Genomic DNA, 14472 nt, shown 5'->3' with positions numbered 1-14472 from the left:
TAGCCATGCGCTCCTATTCTCTCTCTCTCTCTCTCTCTCTCTCTCTCTCTCTCTCTCTCTCTCTCTCTCTCTCTCTCTCTCTCTCTCTGCCATGGCTAGACGTACGGTGAAGGTATCGTGTGCTTATCGTCATCCATCAGTCACCCCCTCTAAGAGAGAGAGGGAGAGACGGGAGGGGACATCGTACGTCAGGAGAGGAGAGTTATCGTACCGGACCACATTATGTCGCCTTACGCCGCTCGGCTTTTGACTATTGATCAGAAGACCATCCTTAATGGAACCCTCAAAATGGGTGGGTTTGTCTTCTGAAGGTTTAAGGATAAAGGCGGTGGCGGGGGGGCTGAATTTATCCAATGATTTATCGGGAATTATTTATCGTTTACGATAACTGGAGAAGAATAAGATATTAGAATAGCATTTTCAATGGAAATGATGTGGCTGTTTACTTAATCTCTCTCTCTCTCTCTCTCTCTCTCTCTCTCTCTCTCTCTCTCTCTCTCTCTCTCTCTCTCTCTCTCTCGTGCCATGCAATATTGAAGGATCTGGCCAATAGTCTGGAGGAGATCTCCTCCCCCTCTGACCCCAACCCCCCCCTCCCCTCCTCCTGCCCGGGGTGGTGGGGGGGGCATCATAATCTCCCCCCTCCCCCCTAATTTAAGAATCCTGGCCACAGCCAAGATTTCATTTCCACTGGGGGGAGGGTTGGCGAGGGGGAGGGTTGGCGAGGGGGAGGGTTGGCGAGGGGGAGGGTTGGCGAGGGGGAGGGTTGGCGAGGGGGAGGGTTGGCGAGGGGGAGGGTTGGCGAGGGGGGAGGGTTGGCGAGGGGGGAGGGTTGGCGAGGGGGAGGGTTGGCGAGGGGGAGGGTTGGCGAGGGGGGAGGGTTGGCGAGGGGGAGGGTTGGCGAGGGGGGAGGGTCGGCGAGGGGGAGGGTTGGCGAGGGGGGAGGGTTGGCGAGGGGGGAGGGTTGGCGAGGGGGGAGGGTTGGCGAGGGGGGAGGGTTGGCGAGGGGGGAGGGTTGGCGAGGGGGGAGGGTTGGCGAGGGGGGAGGGTTGGCGAGGGGGAGGGTTGGCGAGGGGGAGGGTTGGCGAGGGGGGAGGGTCGGCGAGGGGGGAGGGTCGGCGAGGGGGAGGGTTGGCGAGGGGGAGGGTTGGCGAGGGGGAGGGTTGGCGAGGGGGGAGGGTTGGCGAGGGGGGAGGGTCGGCGAGGGGGAGGGTCGGCGAGGGGGAGGGTTGGCGAGGGGGGAGGGTTGGCGAGGGGGAGGGTTGGCGAGGGGGAGGGTTGGCGAGGGGGAGGGTTGGCGAGGGGGAGGCTGTGGGTACCAATAACCAATAGCGTCTTGCATTGGGGGAGGCTCTTAATTAACCCCGAGTCAAGGCTACTCTCAAATATATATATATATATATATTATATTTTGCTTTGTCGCTGTCTCCCGCGTTAGCGAGGTAGCGCAAGGAAACAGACGAAAGAATGGCCCAAGCCACCCACATACATATGTATATACATACACGTCTACACACGCGAATATACATACCTATACATCTGAATGTACACATATATATACACACGCAGACATATACATATATACACATGTACATAATTCATACTGTCTACCTTTATTCCCATCGCCACCTCGCCACACATGGAATAACAACCCCCTCCCCCCTCATGTGTGCGAGGTAGCGCTAGGAAAGGACAACAAAGGCCCCATTCGTTCACACTCAGTCTCTAGCTGTCATGTAATAATGCAGATATATATATATATATATATATATATATATATATATATATATATATATATATATATATATATATATATATATATATATAACGTCAGTGAGATGGCCTTGATTAAGGTACTCAGTTGCCCGTGTGGCCTCAGCTAACATAAAGAATGCATGATAATCAACTTAATACACAGGTCAGCCCCGCGCGCCCCCCCAGTCGTGCACCAGCTCCCGCCCTTGTGTGGCTGTAGACGACAACAACACTGGGCTCATCCCTCCACCACTTGGCTCCCATAATGTAATGAGAATTTTGATGACCCGCCTCTATCATCATGACCTGTGTCTATCATCATGACCTGTGTCTATCATCATGACCCATCTCTATAATCATGACCCGTTTCTATATAATCAGACATAGCAATGTCAACATCATGTGACAGCCCGTGTTCCTATAACGTCTTGCTTTACTTCAATACGTTTATAACGTATTGGTTTTAAGCTACAGCGAGCAAGACATTGAGATGGAGCGAGGTATAGATAAGAGTTCGTGGAAGGCGAGTTTTGACATAACGGGCGGTGATAAGGGGCAGTGATAAGGGGTATGATAAGGGTACTCCAGTATGCGGGAGAAGTGATTACGTCTAAGATTATCAAGAATTTCATATAGATTAAGCGATTATAGGAAGACGAGATGATGAGGGAGTTATCTGTGATTTAATGTAATTTCTCAGTACGTAGAATCAGTCGAGAGTTACCCTGCGCTTAAGAGAATTGTATCATCTGAAATATATATATATATATATATATATATATATATATATATATATATATATATATATATATAATTCATGCCGGTTTCCTATATGCTGGGGGTTGAAGATTGCCCAGAGGGAACAAATACATCGATATATACATATACATATATCTTTACATACATATACATACACACATACGAGCCTGTGTGTGTGTGTGTGTGTGTGTGTGTGTGTGTGTGTGTGTGTGTGTGTGTGTGACCTATATAACTTATATAGAAGCCGGTCTACATATGTACGTTCATGTGTGTGTTGTAGGCAGTGGTGTGTACATAGAGTGTACACATGGCTCATCAGGGGCTAATAAGTTAGTTAACTGGATAAAGGCTAGTAAGGTAGTTAACGGGATGAACTACCTCTTTACACTGTATGTAGATAGGTCTTTAAGATTTACAGACGAATCTAGTGGAGGACAGTAGGCTGATTGGCTGGGTGTACATAACTGTAAAACAGGTGGACTACAGGACTGAAAATGGTGGTGTAAATGAGTGTAAAACATGTGCAACACAGGCTAAGTCGGGTGGGTGTAAATGCCTGTAAAACAGGCGTAAGACTGGACTGGCGTGTAAAAGGTCAGCAGTAAAAAAAAAAGAAAAAAAAAACCTTTTAGGATATGAGATCATTTTTTATAAACTCTCTTCCTTCCTCCCGTTTTCTTTCTCTCTCTCTCTCTCTGGCCTGGAGCATTAATGTGTACACACGAAGCTTACCCGGTGATGTATGTGGATGATGCCTGTTAATGCCAGGATTAACCCGAGCTGCGGCAGGAGACGACCCTGGAACACGACGCCAAGACCCTGGAACACGACGGCACGACCCTGGAACATGGAACACGACGGCAAGAACCTGGAACACGACGGCACGACCCTGGAACCTGGAACACGACGGTACGACCCTGGAAGCTGGAACACGACGGCACGACCCTGGAACCTGGAACACGACGGCACGACCCTGGAACATGGAACACGACGGCAAGACCTCCTGGAACACGACGGCACGACCCTGGAACCTGGAACACGACGGTACGAACCTGGAACACGACGGCACGACCCTGGAACCTGGAACACGACGGTACGACCCTTGGAACACGACGGTGCGACCCTGGAACACGACGGTACGACCCTGGAGTACGGCGGCACGACCCTCGAGCAAGGCATGGTGGTACGACCCTGGGTATGCTGTGGTGCCTGGTCTTCCACAGAACGGAAAGACCAGGTCGTCATGCCCTAGGGTCGTACCGTCGTGCTGAAGGGTCGTACCGTCGTGCTCGAGGGTCGTACCGCCCACGTTGCTCGAGGGTCGTACCGTCGTGTTCGAGGGTCGTACCGTCGTGCTCGAGGATCGTACCTCCGTGCTCGAGGGTCGTACCGCCCGCCCACGGTGCTCGAGGGGTCGTACCGCCGTGCTCACGGGGGGAAGGAAAGGGGGTGGGGATTGAAGGCGGGAATCTCCAGCCACGAAAGACCTTCCAGGAATGGTTCCAGAGTCCAGCGTTGTGAAGGGTTAAGTGTTCGTTCCTTCAGCTCCGCGTCACTTCAGTGGATTTCTTTTCCCAAAACGCTCCTTTTCTTTTTTTTCTAGAATTTTCTCATATACTCAAGAAGAGAAATTTGAAAATAATTGTCACTATGTTTTATTCCTGTGTTTGTATTTGATATTACGACAAAGTTGATTTGATTTAAAATAAAATTTAGGATGAAAGGCTATATATATATATATATATATATATATATATATATATATATATATATATATATATATATATATATATATATATGTGTGTGTGTGTGTGTATCACAGTCGCTGTCTCCCGCGTTAGCGAAGTAGCGCATGGAAACAGACGAAAGAATGGCCCAACACACCCACATACACATGCACAAACGCCCACACACGTACATACACGTACCTATACATTTCAGCGTGTACATACATATACATACACAGACATATACATATATACACGTGTACACATCCACACATGCTTCCTTCATCCATTCCCGTCGGCATCCCGCCACACTAGGAAAAGATAACAAAGGCCACATTCGTTCACACTCAGTCTCTATCTGTCATGTGTACTAAGATATTGATATCATGTTTGCGTGAAGATAGAGAAAACGTTTGTAGTATAACTGATATGTGACTGAATATATTTGTATTTACACGATTTTTGAAGAAAAAAAAATTGCAATCCATGGTGGGTGTTTCTCTCAGATATTCCATACTGTTGTGATTCATATAAAACATATATTTATTAATAGAGACGACAAGCGTTTGCTAAACCTAACAGAACCAAACAAAATATATATATATATTTTCTTTTGTACTGTTGAGGAACAAAATATTTGTCTCCGGCGTAGTTTTTAGAGGTTTATAAAAGCGGGACTGTTAGATTGTATGGTGGGTGGGGGTGTCTGGTGTATTACCCTACTGTTTGGAGCGCTGATAGCATTCTTCTCTGAATGAAGGGAACAAAAATATACGACAAATATGAAAAACTTTTTTACAGTTGATGACCATCAAACGATAGTTTTAAAAAAAGATTTAAGCTTTTTTTTTATGAATTCTCTCTATTGTACTGTGGGCACACGACGTACTGCTCATATATATATATATATATATATATATATATATATATATATATATATATATATATATATATATAATTGTAGCTTGGCATGGTCATTAAAAACGTGGATTTCAATAATCCTCATCATTACATTTTCCCAATTTAAGGTACACAAAATAATTACAGTTATTCTGGACATGAATCATGAACTGGTGAATCAATTTTGAATTTACCGTATGTCATGATCGTGAGGATTAGTAATAGCTTATTATCACAAGGGTCAGAGGTTAATTACCATGAGGTCAGTGTACTCTGGAATTCTATATTCATCATACATGGACAGGTTTGATGGTCCATATATACACACGAGTGGCATCAGTACTATTCCTGTGGTAGCCATTTGAACGGCAGACACGAAGATAAAACTATTTTATCTTGTGGTTCGGGTCTCAGTACGTAGGCTTGTTGGACGAGGGAATGGTCAAGTTGTGTTGGGAATAGTTGGAGAGACACACAGTGTGGAACGAGGCAATTCGACCTGGCCTGCATACCGAGGCAATCCGACCTGGCCTGCATAACGAGGCAGTCAGACCTGGCCTGCAGTAAGGTAGTTGACTCGAGGTATGACCTGGCCTTCGTCATGTCCGTCACGGGACGTCACGGGACGCCAGGGGGGGGAGGGGGTCACATCCACCCAGGGTGCTCCCCCAGGGAGGAAGGAACACTGACTTTTGTGCAGCCAGAGAGGACAGGGGGCCCGCGGCGGGGGTACGCCGTGCGCTTCCTGTGTGGCTCAGCGGCCATCCTGACGAGGAGGAAGACAGACACACAGGGAGGAAGACAGACTCACCAGGAGGAAGGCAGACTCACAAGGAGGAAGACAGACACACCAGGAGGAAGACAGACACACCAGGAGGAAGACAGACACACCAGGAGGAAGACAGACACACCAGGAGGAAGACAGACACACCAGGAGGAAGACAGACACACCAGGAGGAAGACAGACACACCAGGAGGAAGACAGACTCACAGGGAGGAAGACAGACACACCAGGAGGAAGACAGATTCACCAGGAGGAAGACAGACACACCAGGAGGAAGACAGACACACCAGGAGGAAGACAGACTCACAAGGAAGCAGACATTTCTACGTCACACGTACAGATGTGAGCTGTGGTAATTCTCTGTCCCACAGTCGGTATACATTGTCATTTTGCATCGTGTGTCAGCCCTGCACACACACACACACACACACACACACACACACACAGCACAACAACGATCTATAGACATTCAAGGTGATACAATATGACAAGGACGAAACAATCTGAGTCCATTAGCCTCTTCAGTGTTGACGAGTGATCATTCTGAGACCGATCGTTCACTGGCGTGAAGATTGTTTCTGTGCGGTGTGTACGTATGTGTGACCTTACATGGTGTGTAGGTATCCTGGGTAGCGCACTGTAGGCCCACAGTTCAACCAGCTGTTCATCCTCCTCTCGTGCTTGGTCGTTCTAAGGCTCCAAATTGGCGAGTTTTCAGCAGAGATTGTCGAAATAGACCCTCTTGTCGAGTACACATAGAGACGTTAATTCACATATTTGTAAAGGGTTTTAGGGTCGATTAGGCAGAGCAGTTGGGTCCTCATTAAGGCCGTTAGGAAGTAGTTAGGCGGCAAATGAACGTGGTGAAGGTTAAGCCAATTAACTGAATTGACGTCTTGGGGGTAAAAACAAGATACACTCTTGTGCGAGGCAGATGATCAATTTGCCTCCACCACTGCCCTGAGGCAGACCAGCTGACTGAACACACACACACACACACACACACACACACACACACACACACACACACACACACACAACACACACACACACACACACACACACACACTTGATAACTGAGAGTCGCCCTTAACACTCACTGAAGGAGGCGGGACACTGGAACCCTAATTACCTTTTATGGAAACGATTAGAAAACGAAGGAAATAATTTTTGTGGGTGTATTTTTTTTTCTTTTTTTTTTGGTTTACGATTCGTACTTTGATCCATGAGAATTTTTTTTTAAATCTCAAGTCCATAATACGTATATACGTGTTAGAATGACACGAAGGTGATGCTTTTTTTAAACTGATGAATTTATTGGTTAAAAGTACAGACATGAAATTGATCAGGATTGTCTTTGGGAGGCATAGCGACTCAGTCATTTGGATATTGATTTGATTGGTGGAGACGCCGAGGGAAAGGAATGATCTTGATTTGATTAATCCTGAATGAGCAAGGGTTGTCAGAGATTGGCTGGGTACGGACTAGGAAAGACTGGAGGGGACTTTTGTGAGATGGAGGGAGTAGGGAAGATCGGAGGGCACTTTGAAATCACCTCAAAATGGACTTAGAAAGGATCACAGAATCTTCAGCTGGTGTGTCCGTATTGCATAAACCTCTGCTGAACCATCTTCATCTATATCTCTGCTTCTGCCCCTCTCTTCCCCAGTCTGTTTACTCCTAATATAATCTATTTTCCATCTATTACACCTAATATAATCTGTCTGTTCCTCCATCTATTACACCTAATGTAATCTGTCTGTTCCTCCATCTATTACACCTAATGTAATCTGTCTGTTCCTCCATCTATTACACATAATGTAATCTGTCTGTTCCTCCATCTATTACACATAATGTAATCTGTCTGTTCCTCCATCTATTACACATAATGTAATCTGTCTGTTCCTCCATCTATTACACATAATGTAATCTGTCTGTTCCTCCATCTATTTCACCTAATGTAATCTTTTCCGTTCCCCAGTCTATGACACGTAATGTAATCTTCGTTCTGCATAGATAAACGATTCTTTTCCCCATCTTTTACGTACCCTCATAGACCTCCCTCACCCGGGGAATCCTGCAGGTTTAATTCTGCGCTACAGCCAGTATCAGGGGCAGGACGGACCCCCCTTTTCTTGGAGTGCACTAGTTCTTCGGCGACGCCGTGCGCCGTGGACGTGTTCACACTCGTGTGGCGGTATGTGGTGGGCCTGGTACGTCATACCAGGTTGTCGTCCGTCTATGTCACAGTGAGGTGGCGGGAGTCCAGGTTCTGACCTGGTCCTAGTAACCCTTGTACCCTAGACTCCCACTTTAGGTCGCCTGGTACCCTGACCTGGTCATAGTTGCCCTAGTACCCTGGACTCACGCCACAGTGTCCTTAGTACTTTGTGTTCATATTTCTTACCTTCCTAGCTTGCTGCCTGGTACCCTCCCCACTACCTAGTATTCCTCCGTACCTTGTGTACGTTACCATCCGCCACCTAATACCAGGTATCTTACTCACCTGTTACCAAGTACTTTGAATCTACCCCACCTAAAACCTACTCTTCTTCCTTCCTAGTACCTAGTATCTTCCCTTCCTAGAACCCAGTACCACCTTACCTAGTCCCTAGTATCTTCCCCACCTAGTACCTAGTATCAGGCCACAGACACGCTGGAAAAGGGGATATAACTTGAAGTATAATAGACGCACATTCCTCACTACGCAGAGAACGCTGGCTGAGCCTTGAATACGACGCTAACACGAACACGACGGTACGACCCTTGAACACGACGGTACGGCCCTTGAACACGACGGTACGACCCTTGAACACGACGGTACGACCCTTGAACACGACGGTACGGCCCTTGAACACGACGGTGCGACCCTTGAACACGACGGTGCGACCCTTGAACACGACGGTACGATCATTGAACACGACGGTACGACCCTTGAGCACGACGGTACGACCCTTGAGCACGACGGCACTACCCTTGAGCACGACCGTACGACGCTTGACGGAAACGACCCCTGGCCGTCGCGCCCTAAGGTCGTACCGTCTTATTCAACGGTCGTACTGAAGTGTCGTACCGTCGTACTCAGGGAGAGACTAACTTCAAAAGAATCATCCGTTGTCTCTTCGTCGCAACTTATACACTGCGCATGTCTCTCGCACAGACGAACACTTACCCTATACGTCACCTCATCCAGTAGCCACACTTCGAGGGTCTGCCTTATACCATCATAGAAACCTACTTTGCCTCAGTGACCCATTATATATTCACGGAAACTGTAGTACAGAGACAGTGGTTCGCTGTGGCTGGAGGGAGCCAGGCTTTTCTTCATAGGCTGTTCGAGTGGGTCGAGTCTGATGACTCGTTTGGTATGAGTCGAAGCTTTGAAGCCTCGGTGGCGCCAGCTATACCCATTCTCCCCCTCTCTCTTATTTACGAATAGGGATAAGTGAAACCTTCATAAGGGTCACATAAGGAGGAGCCTTCGTATAAATCTGACCTTTGGCCTCTCGGAGGGTCAGATCAAATGGGAACGAGGTTATAAATCAGTTATCATAGCTTTATTGATTCGTGGGCGAAGAGGCCTGGGTCCAGTGATGCCTCCCTCGGTCGGCTTGTGGAGGGAGGAAGAGGTGGTGGAAAAGATCGCTGGATAGTCGTGAGTGCTGGACTTCCTTGTTCTATCCAGCTCGCTGACTTTGAACTGGAGCGTTGATATATGAGGGGGGGGATCAAGGAAGAATATACTGGAGTATCATCATCGCTACCATTGTGGATCATACGACACGTACACCACCGTTCGACGTGAAGCATCGAGACGAAACAGATCGGAAATATTGATGTCAGTTTCATTCTTTCTCTTGCTCCGTCTCTCATTCCGTTAACGTGTGCGATGGTTTTATTATCAGAGACTTTCTTTTACAAGGACACTGTGTGTCTACCACGTCAAGACGATGTCTGTCTACGACACTATAGCGACAGCAGTCTACGACACTCAAGAGCTGAGAATGTCGTACGCGATGGAAATATTATCCTCTTGAGCACGACGGTACGACCCTTGTGCACGACGGTGCGACCCTTGTGCTCGACGGTACGACCCTTGAGCACGACGGTTCGACCCTTGTGCTCGACGGTACGACCCTTGAGCACGACGGTACGACCCTGGAGCACTACTTGGCGACCCTTGACTACAACGGCACGACCCTTGAGCACGACTACATACGATCCCTGGTTATGATGACCTGACCTGTGAACAGGTTCTTAGAGACCGGGCCATCGTACCCAAGAGTCGTTCTCGTCCTGTCTAGGGCGATAATGATCCAACAAACAATACGAATTTCGTCCCATTGTACCTTGGCGAGATACACCGGACTGGACCGGAAGGCTATTACTGTTCTACAGGTCATAAATCATCGGTAATTAGTGAGTCGGACATTTTAAGTAGACACAGAGAAGAAAAAAAAAAGAAAAAAAAAGCGGATCCATGTTTCCGATGGTTTAGGTATCAAAGCAAAGCCTTAAGAGTTCATTCCAAGTGGTTCATATATCAAAACGAAGTCTCAAAGGTTCATTCCCGCTAGTTCATATATCAAAACGAAGTCTCAAAGGTTCATTCCCGCTGGTTCATATATCAAAATGAAGTCTCAGAGGTCCCGCTGGTTCATATATCAAAACGAAGTCTCAAAGGTTCATTCCCGCTGGTTCATATATCAAAATGAAGTCTCAGAGGTCCCGCTGGTTCATATATCAAAACGAAGTCTCAAAGGCTCATTTACGGTGGTTCATATATCAAACCGAAGCCTTAAAAGTTCATTCCTGGTGATTCATATATCAAAGCGAAGCCTCATAGGTTCATTCCCGGTGGTTCAGGTGTCAAAAGGAAGCCTCAGAGGTTCCTTCCGGATGGTTCATGTATTAAAACGAAGCCTGAAAGGTGAATCTCTAATGGTTTGATCATGAGGGGAGTCACAAGGGTCCTGTGGTTCGACCAGGAAAGCGAAGCTCCATATTTACTGCATGTGGAGTTCGTCCTTGAGGGTCCAAGACTTTCCTCAGGGTCGGTAGGTCTTAACAAGGGTCTCCTCCAGTAAGGTCCTCTGTCTTCAGGGAGGAAGTGTGATACATGTGGTACGAGGAATGGAACGGGTGTTGAAGTCTGATACATGCGGTACGAGAAATGGAACGGGTGTTGAAGGCGTGCAGAGACTTACCTCTCGTGGTGGGTGGTGGTGGCGGAGGGGAGGCCGTGCGCTCAACAGGTGTTTGTGTGGGCGTTGTGGAAAGCGGTTGCGAACGTCGGGGGCCCAGTCAACAGGTCTCCCCGGGGCCCGCCCTTGAACTCCCCCTGGCCCTGAGGGTCCCTAGGGGGTAGGGGAGGGGGGGGGGGGAAGGGGGTGAGGGTGGGGGGGGGGAAAGGGATGAGGAGTCTTAGGGTGTGTGGTAGTGGTCGTAGGGCGTCCCTCACAGGGAGTTGGTAAAGTTGGAGCCTGCCTTTTTCCCTCTTCGAGGTGTCTCGCGCGCGCTGGACGTCTCGAGACGCGATGCCCTTGGGGGGAGGGGAGCCTTCTCCTCCGTGTCCTGGGCTCGGGGCCCTGGGGATGGGGGGGAGGGGTTGGCTGTTGTGTCCTGGGGGGGGCGGGGGAGGTTTGCCGCCTGAGGGAGGAGGGGTGAGCCCGTGGGCGTCGCCGAGTGCTGGAGGGAGGAGGAGGAGGACACGGCCGGCGGTGTGGCGCGGGAGGACGACCGCACTCCTAGTGTGGCCGGCCCTGGCCTCCTCCCGCCCTTTATAACCCGCTCCCTCCATCGATCGCACAGCCGCCCCCCTCCTCCCCTTCCCTCTTCCTCCCCTCACTCCCTTCCCCTCTCTCCACTCTCTCATTTCCCCTCCTCTCCCAGCCCCCCCACCTCCTCCTCCTCTCCCCTCTCTCTATCAGCGCCGCCCCCCCTCCCACTCTCCCCTCCCTGAAGCCCACGCACTCTCTTCCTCTCTCTCTCTCTCTCTCTCTCTCTCTCTCTCTCTCTCTCTCTCTCTCTCTCTCTCTCTCTCTCTCTCTCTCTCTCCAAGTGCCAACACCTTCTAGATTTTCCCACATATTCACTCTCTCTCTCTCTCTCTCTCTCTCTCTCTCTCTCTCTCTCTCTCTCTCTCTCTCTCTCATAACAACACACACACACACACGTACAACTCACACACAACTCGCTTCTTTGAAAGAACTCCTCTACCTTTTCCCCTGCGGTCAGCGTTACGCGCTGGGCTCTGCCCTTTTCGGGCGGTTAGAATCGCGTCTCTCAACAAGTACTAAGGTAAATTCTCTCTCTCTCTCTCTCTCTCTCTCTCTCTCTCTCTCTCTCTCTCTCTCTCTCTCTCTCAAACCTCCAAATGCCAGACCCTAACCCACTTGGAGGCTTCCAGACCACAGCCACTTCATCATCGTGCCTCCCAGGTTTCCGGCCCGGGGGAGGGGAGGAGGTTTTGGAGCAGGTCCCCCTTCCCTCCCTCCCTCCCTCCCTCCCTCCCTCCTACATCTCCCTCTCTCCCTCCCTCTCTCCCTCCCTCCCACCTACCTTCCAGCTCTCGTGACGTCTGTGTGTCCTTCTCTCTGGTCCATAGAGACGTAGCTGGGGGGCCCCCGGGGAAGGGGGGGGAGGAACCCGCCAAATATAAAGCTGGGTTTTAAGAGGTTTATTACCGCCAAATAAGCAGGGTTTAAGGGTTCAATACCGCCAAATATAAAGCTGGGTTTTAAAAGGTTTATTACCGCCAAATAAGCAGGGTTTAAGGGTTCAATACCGCCAAATATAAAGCTGGGTTTAAGAGTTCAGTACCGCCAAATATAAAACTGGGTTTAAGAGTTCAGTACCGCCAAATATAAAACTGGGTTTAAGAGTTCAGTACCGCCAAATATAAAACTGGGTTTAAGAGTTCAGTACCGCCAAATATAAAGCTGGGTTTAAGAGTTCAGTACCGCCAAATATAAAACTGGGTTTAAAGGTTCAATACCGCCAAATAAGCAGGGTTCAAAGGTTTAGTAAGACGTTTTTTTATCACCTTAGATAGGAAGACATGGTTCTTATGGCTTCCCCCAGTGAACCTTCACTATCTGAACCCTTCCTATATGAAACCTTATAATGAAAACCTCCACCACACCTGAACCCCCTCACCATAGAACTTCCCGACTGAACAATCCCTTCGTAGAATTCCTTATCTGAACCTACTAATCGAACTCTTCCATGTCTGAACCCCTTACCCATAGAACTTTCCATCTGATCCTTCTTTATAAAACTCCTCCCCCATTTGAACCCTCTTGATAGAACTCCCCTTGTGAACGCACCATATAGAACTCCCCATCTAAATCCTCCCTTTAGAACTCCTCATGTGAACCCTCCCTTTCTAAACCCTCCCCTTAGAACTCCCCATGTGAACCCTCCCCTTAGAACACCCCATGGGAACCTACCCACATGGAACCTCTCTTGAACCTAACCCTTTTTCATACCTCCCTTTGAACCCCACCCCCCACCATTGAACCTGCTGTCCCCCCCCCCCGCTCCCTTTCCTACCCCACTACCCCTTTGGGATACCCTTTCTCTTCACCCCTTTACCCACTTAACGGGTGATGGGTAAGGGTCGGGTTTCGACCAGCAGTGTCGACCAGACTTGTATGCAAATGCCCAGCGACCTTTCCCGGCTCCGATCCCTCACCTTCCGACGTATGCAAATTAGCTTGTCACTTAAGAGACCCAGGGGTAAGTGGGGGTTCTGCCGGCCGATGGATGCCCAGGTTGTAGAGACCATTAGATACCCAGGGGTAATTATACAGGGTTGTAGAGACCATTAGATACCCAGGGGTAATTATACAGGGTTGTAGAGACCATTAGATACCCAGGGGCAATTTTGCAGGGTTGTAGAGACCATTAGATACCCATGGGTAATTATAGAAGACAGTATAGACCATTATATATATAAAGAGAGATAATTACAATATTTAAAAACTGGTAAATATCATTGGTAATCACCTGCTTCGGTCACTAGACAGTCATGTCATTACTACAAACAAGCAGTTCAGTTGTTTGGAGGGAACAGTGTCATCAACAACCATAGTACCCCCCCCGCCGCGTGAAGCAGGTAACCTCCCCCCCAACAGTCATGTGCCCCCCCCCCCCCTGTTGTTCATGGGAAACAGAAAATTTCAACAGTTGAACAGTGCTGGCCGCTCACACTGGGCAAGACAGTGTCATGCTGGGGTCGTGGGTAGTTGTCATTTTGGACCAAAGTCTTGTGCCCAGCTGTGTTTAAGACACTGATAACCGCGGGTACACACACACACACACACACACACACACACACACACACACACACGATCGCATATTTACCAAATGGCGTCCTAGCTACGTCTCTTCGTTGTATGTCAACTGACTTATATTTCTCTCTTGAGTCTCTCCTGATGATGTGATTATTACACGAAAGTGCACTTGGGAACTTATCGTGTTTCATTTTCCCCGTGGACTCATAGGAATATCTTGATCACGCGTAAAATTGTGATCCTTTCCAAT

General features: G+C 48.6%; 2 protein-coding genes across 2 annotated transcripts in view; one reads left to right on the top strand and one right to left on the bottom strand.

Annotated features, from left to right (window-relative positions):
• Positions 1-11677, bottom strand: part of LOC139746286 (uncharacterized) — a 108892-nt gene extending 97215 nt beyond the window's left edge. Inside the window, exon 1 of the mRNA XM_071657363.1 lies at positions 11133-11677. The gene's annotated coding sequence lies outside the window, so the exon portion shown is untranslated. The remainder of the gene's footprint in view (positions 1-11132) is intronic.
• The window catches only part of LOC139746279 (3'-5' RNA helicase YTHDC2-like), a 251303-nt gene that overhangs the window by 95498 nt on the left and 141333 nt on the right, over positions 1-14472 (top strand). The window lies entirely within an intron of this gene.

This window comes from Panulirus ornatus, chromosome 64, assembly GCF_036320965.1.
Source record: "Panulirus ornatus isolate Po-2019 chromosome 64, ASM3632096v1, whole genome shotgun sequence".
Taxonomy (NCBI): domain Eukaryota; kingdom Metazoa; phylum Arthropoda; class Malacostraca; order Decapoda; family Palinuridae; genus Panulirus; species Panulirus ornatus.
This window is presented reverse-complemented; position numbering and strand designations above follow the sequence as displayed.